At 37.5% G+C, this 6,744-nt stretch overlaps 1 long non-coding RNA gene across 1 annotated transcript; it reads left to right on the top strand.

Annotated features, from left to right (window-relative positions):
- Positions 1 to 725: 725 nt before the first annotated feature.
- Positions 726 to 5,725, top strand: LOC142829471 (uncharacterized). The gene is made up of 3 exons (XR_012903892.1): positions 726 to 1,226; positions 1,801 to 2,142; positions 4,583 to 5,725. It is a non-coding gene; the product is annotated as an uncharacterized LOC142829471 (long non-coding RNA).
- The last annotated feature ends 1,019 nt before the right edge of the window (positions 5,726 to 6,744 follow it).

Raw genomic sequence — 6,744 nt, 5'->3', positions numbered from 1 at the left:
TTAACATTTCCTAAGTTTTCCCACACTTATTTACTATTTAGGCAAGTCTTTCCTCCTCCACTTCCTGTACTAGGACCTGCTCCGATGGCTGGCCTGGGTGGGCAGGAGCCTAAGGGCATAACAAAGTAGATGACACGGAGCAGTGAAGCTGCAGTGCACAGAAAGGAGAGTGAAAGTTCCTTGCAGCAAACCTTAGTCACTCCCAAAAGCCAAGGACAACTTGTACTTGGTGAACATACCTCACAAGGATGATGTGAGAGTTAAAGTAGTGAAATCTTCATTCTATAGAGGATTAATGGAAGACTACAAAGCAGATGAGTAGCTAACAGAGCTGGGATCAGAGCTCAGTGATTCCTCCTGGCTCCCTGCTCAGGGTTAGTCTTTAAGGTGCTACTAGATTTTTGTTGTTTTTTAAGTTCTTCCTGTTACAGACTAACTCGGCTACCCCTCTGAAGCCTCAGTTTTAATAGTTTTTCATACAGTGCCTATCACTGTTGCATCAAAGCACTCAGATTCAGCTCCCTCCTATTTTAACAAAGATTTCATCAACCACTGCCACCCATCATCTTCGGAATTGAGCAATGAAATCATAATGAATCTGTAGAGGCACACTCAGTTCCATGGCAACAAAGATGTCACGAACACTGAATTATTACAGGGGAGTGCCACCTATTATTAAGGTTGTCCTACACTTCCCATTATAAGACCTTATTTTCAGTTCCTTATAATTTTGCTATACTTTAACTGCTTGGGCTGAAATTTTCTATGCTGGATATCTGTCTCAGGCATTTTTTTTAATTTCAATCAAAAAGCATAAGAAGGATAGGAAAAAATACACTGGAATGTCTATATGGAAAAAAATCATAGAACTTCCTCTACTCCAGTGAAAATCTGTCCATATTTGCCCAAGTTATAAGCTTTTGAATAATTAGAGTTTGCACTTGCTCATACAGGTTTGGTAGAAATTAGTTGCTAAAAACATCATAGATTGAGCAGGACTTCCCTCTAATTGCACCTGTGACTTCTGTTGGCTGGGCTGCAGCCAGACTCTGTAATTGAGGACAGGTTGGCTATCCTGTGCTGCCAATGCTCCTTTACTACACCCAAGCAGCATGAATTGTGAAACTGCCTGAATCAAATAGAGAGAGAACAAGAGCCGGATCAAAGGGAGTTGGGATAGATTGGGAAAGAAGCATGGAGTTAGGAGGGGGAGACTGGGACTGGAGGTAACAGAGGGTCTGGAGCGATTAAATGGGAACATGGGGAGATTGGGGAAGGATAGGTAATCCAGAGGGTCAAGCTAGGATTGCCAGGGAAACTGGAACTGGGATGAGATGCTTAAGGAGTGGGGACTAGGACTGGCTATGGGAGGAGAATGGGAGTGAGCCAAGAAGCCAGGGAAGGAGAAGAGCTAGGGCTGAGTCAGGGCATATTAGAGAAATTGGGGCAGAAGTGTCAAGCTTGATGGGAAGAGGCAGAAGTGTCTGTAGCCACCAGAGCGCACACAGTCTGGAATGGAACCCATGATTCCTGAGCCTCACAATTCCTCTACTGTCAGCAATATCTGTGAAACCCACTGTCAAACTGCCCCATCTGCCTCTAGAGCTGGCCCACACAGAGAATTAGCCCCTGTGCTCCCTTTACCCCTCTCTCCGTTATTGGTGGGTGGAAGGGTCCTTGTCCCACTCTGCTGCTGTTCCTGCAAAGTGAGCAGTGTACCAGCTGTTTGGGGTAATAGCATCTATACGCAAATAAATGGCAGCAGCATGAGAAGACCCCCTTCCTTCCTTTTCTCCCCAGGTGCCGCAGCTGTGCATACCACACGGATGGCACGTGCCTGCATTATGCAACATCTAGACAGCATGATAAGAGGAAGGGCAGCAAGACAGGCTGGGAAATGGATGCCCCACCAGGAGCCTGGCTGGAAGTATGCATGCCTCCACCTACAGCATGCCCCCAGCCAGTACCTTTCACCTGCTGCATAGCATGATGCATAGGGCCACCAGCACAAGCCTGCTAGCAAGCTTGGGAGCCTAGGTGGGAGTGCACTACATTTCTACCTGCAACAGAGAAGCCCAGTAGCAGCTGGCTCCTTCTTACCAGAGCAGTGCACTGGCGCGCACCACCTTACTTTCACTTCTGGTAACTCTACTTAAATCTCAGTCAGCTATGCTATATGAAGAGAACTTTTACTGCCCACAATATGCACAGATCCAAAAAAGCAATCAAAGCAGTCAAAAGAACAAATATATTTGTAGCCAAACTTAATATGGTATCAGTCCCTTATCCTGAAGACCTACATGAGTGGTCCCGTTGACATCAGGGAACACTAATCAAGCGAGTAAAGTTTAGCATGTGCAGTATGATATGCAGGATTGGGGCCTTATTGTTCATCCTAATGGAGTTAAATATCCCTCTTTGTGGGTAAAGCAATCACAACAGTTTTAGAATATATGCATCTTGTTTCTGCTTGTGATCATTTTGCTTTTATTCGGTCATTATTGAATTGTTATAGCATTATTTAAACACAGATAGCACAGTCACAACATTTAGAAAGATACATATCTTCCTGTTCAAAAGAAACTTGACATTCTGAAAAATCCTGATTACTCACTGTTTGTGTAATGTTTAGGTCATTTGAAGGTAAAACTATAGTCTCCAAAAGATGTTGATTCTGTTTTCATTTTCAATCTATTCACCTTTGTACAAAGGATAAGAACTTTGAGTGTTTCCTTGAAGCACCTAAATAAGCAAATTATTCTTATGTGATTTGGGTGTTAAAATTAATAACAAACTTTCATGCAAATTTACTTCCTAATAACATTAATTTGCTATCGTAAGTATATAATGAGATACAGAATGACGGTCATAACAATCCTAACTTTCCAAGCATGGAAAACAATTTGTAAGAAGATGTATCATTAATTAGTAATATGAATGTTATGGAAGCCTTTTAGTTATAGAGTGTCAGAAAAAGTATTTTGTAAAGTACTAGCAGATTTACCCAATGTTGCTCAGGTCCTTAATTCAATTGATTGATTGATTTTTTTTTAGAAACAAAAAGGAAAATCTACATGTTTTATTTTTAAAAATGTGGTGTCATTTTTATGAAGCTAATTTTATACCAGTTTTTTTAAAGGGGATAGTTAAAATTTGTCCATTTAATTTTTTTAGTAAACTTCTTTAAATAGGAATTCCATCAAATGTAGTTTTTTTCTTCATCCTTATAAACTCTTATTATTTGCTATGTTTTAATAAAAATGGGTTATAGTCAAATGTTTTCCAATAACATTGTCTTCTAGCTTTCAAACCTTAAGCATTGATTTAGCAGTGCCAAAACAGAGCACTACTGCAAATTTCTCCATTTTATCTTTTTTTTCCTGTCAGGTTTACTGAGAAGAAATCCTATTCCAGATTCATTCTATTTTTCTGACAAATCTTGGTTCAATCTCTTTCAGCCCTGTGTAGCAGCATTATTTCAAGAGAAAACCCTTCTCTCGAAATAACTGTTAAACCTCATTGTATGAAGAATAACAGTTATTATGAGAGAAGGGTTTTCTCTCAAAACAATGCTGCTACACGGTGCTTTTTATTTCGCAATAATGAGATGTCAAAATGGCAGCCAGACAAGATTATGCTAATTAAGCAAGGGATATTTAACTCCCATGCTTCATTAGCAATTTTGGTACACTACATTTGCACGTCCAGTTTTCCTGGAATAATCAAATCCTTATGTTGATTTAAGTTATGGAAACAGAAAGAGAGATATGTGGAATATGGAGATACTTAAAAGCAGGTTGGATAGACATCTATCAGGGATGATCGAGATGGTGCTTGGTCCTGCCATGAGAGCAGGGGACTGGACTCAATGACCTCTCAAGATCCCTTCCAGTTCTAGTATTCTATAATTCTATGAAAGCCATATACAAAATATGTTGGTCCTAGCTCTTACCATTTAGGAGGAGTTCTTGATTTAACTGACAAACTCTCTAAAATATATAGTATAAAACAGAGTATAAATTGCATCTAATAATTTTAGTGCAAAGTATACCACTGAAAATGTTTGCATCTATAGACATTTGTAGATTTCTGGATCCATTTTAAATATTTTAAAAGCAGTTTTCTCTTTTTAAAAGCAATTTTTATTATTGAAATTAATTGATTACTAAGAGCAAATACTTAATCTTAAAAGTGTAATTTTTTTAGCTTACCAGTTTGCCTTGATAAACATTAAACCATATAAATTAAGTTTCTGTCTGAAGTTGACATAAACCCACAAAAATGAGGAAATTGAGAGCTAAGTATGAAATGTCTTATTCATTTTATTATGCAAGATATTGTATACAATAATATAAACTATAACTATGCATGGGGCAAGCAAGTGTGGACATCAGAAAGTGCTTAAACACGTGATTTGTATTCTCTGAATTTTTATTTTGTTTTATTTTGGGGTTCTGATTGTGTGTTTTTAAGCATTAGCCATAATACATCTTCATTTATATATTTTTGGAAACCTTAGAAGTGATTTTCTTAGTCAAACACTTAGGAGCACAGCAGAACTATCTTTTTTTTCTTATTTCAGATACTCAGTTCTATTCACAGCCTGGAACTGCCAAAACAGGTTGCTTCATTCAAACTCCGAGTTAAATTGAATTGACAACATTAAGGATCTCATCCTCCAGAGTTTTCTTAAGTAAGGTCTCAGTGAAGACTACAGGACTGGACCACAAATCAGTTGGATCACAACTTATCAGTTGGATTAAATGATAAATTCAGTGCCAACACAGTATGCAAACAAGAGTGCATGTTGTGGAAAAGCAAGGCAAGAGCAGAGATAAATAAAGCAACATCATTTAAACAAGATAACATGAACAGATGGACAAAGAACCAAAGGCAAAGAACATTCCAATTTTTGAACAGATAGAGTCCAACAATTCTGTATGTGATGTAGAGTCAGGCCTCATGTGTGGTAGATACATGGTCAAAATGTTACAGGAACCTATTTGAGAGGCCAGTGAAACAAAGTAATTGAACTCAAACCTTTACTCTTCCATCAAATGTGTTTGTTATTGAACAAAGAAAAGTAGGTTTCTTCCCAGATGCTACAAGCATATAACTGCAGTGAAGCTTATTTTTATTATTTGTCACTTAACATCATTAGCATGCTTTTAAATGCTTTGCAGACATAAGGATCTATGAATTCCATTCCTTGCTGTGCCACACACTTCTTGCATGACCTTAGACAAACCTTTTAGGGTATATTTATGGTGCAATTAAATATGCATGGCTGATCAAGTAGGAGGATCCCAGGGCTCAGGCTTCCATGTAAACATAAACATCTACAAAGCAATGCATGGTCTCATGAGGCCAAGCCAACTTATCTGGATGAGCTATGGATATGCAGAGAGTTCTTCAGTCCAGTGTAAACATACCATAATCTCTTTGTGCCTCGATTCCATACCTGTAAAAAAGGGAATAATAATATTTCCATTTCTCACAGGGTTGTCATAAAGATAAATTTATTAAAATTCACAAGATGCCGGATATTCTGATTAAGGGGGTGAGTAATGCATATAAACACATTTGGGTGAGTAATGCATATAAACACAATATGTTAAAGTACTGTCTTATTTTATGTGCTTTGTTTATAAACACTTTTTAATTGAATTTTAATTGAAAGAATGGCACCTTTGAAACTTGTAAACAGATCTTTTCCACAATTAAACCATTATGGTAGAAACTGAGGATAGATTTTTTGGAAGTAATTTTCCAAATGAGTGGCCATTTAAAAAAAGCAATAATTTAACTATTTTAATATTAAAAGGGTCCAGTTCCACAAAGATATTTAGGAGCTTATCTCCATGGTTCCTAAACACCTTCGAGGAATGTGTAATTAGTCTGCATCATGAGACACAATAAGTGGATATTCAGAAAATATTTGGCTTTCAGCCATGAGACCCTGCAACTATACAGAATATAACTAATCAACTCTTCAAAGGAGAAAAATATTTTTATTGTATTTTGTTTTATGAGTAACTTAACATCCACCAAAATTTTATTTGTTTTTAAATTATTTTACACTTTGGAATATTTTACCAAGTTTGAATGAGGAGTGAAACTTTTAATTCCTTGACATTATAGAGTCTCTCTGAAAGAATGGCTAGCACAGCCATAACTATAATGGTACTAACATGCTCCACTGTCAAGTGTTAATGATTTTTATTCACACCTGGTTCACAAGTGATTAAAAGAAACCTATTTAGGCCTGCCTTTGAAGACCTTATTATTGACATGTTTGCAGCTGTTGTTGATTTTGTTTGGGTTGTTTTCAAATTAGCACATTATGTGTGAAAATGAAAAGAAAAAAAACAAACAGCTGCTATGTCTAAGTGCTGTGTTCCTCAAAACATCATCTAACTTTATTACCAAATGAAAGCAGAATGAAATTCAGTATTAACTCAGAGCTACTTGCTAGCTTGGTCATCTGTTAATATAAAGATGCTCTGCTAGACTGACAAATCTATAATTCAGTGTTCAAGCTCAACTCTTCCCTGCTGGCTCAGTACATATCCCAGGTAAACATCACATTACTTGTCAAAATGCAAGATTCAGGAATAGTGTATGGGAACCTGACTTCAACCTGTTTGCCTGGATCAGTGGTTCTCAAACTTTTTGGCCCCAGCCCCACCGGGCTCAATGCAAAACTTTCTGCAGACCCCCAGTTTCTAATAGAAACTCACCATT

The sequence above is a fragment of the Pelodiscus sinensis genome, chromosome 5 (assembly GCF_049634645.1).
Source record: "Pelodiscus sinensis isolate JC-2024 chromosome 5, ASM4963464v1, whole genome shotgun sequence".
Lineage (NCBI taxonomy): Eukaryota > Metazoa > Chordata > Testudines > Trionychidae > Pelodiscus > Pelodiscus sinensis.
Note: the sequence above shows the minus strand (reverse complement) of the source record. Positions and strands in the feature narration are given on the sequence as shown.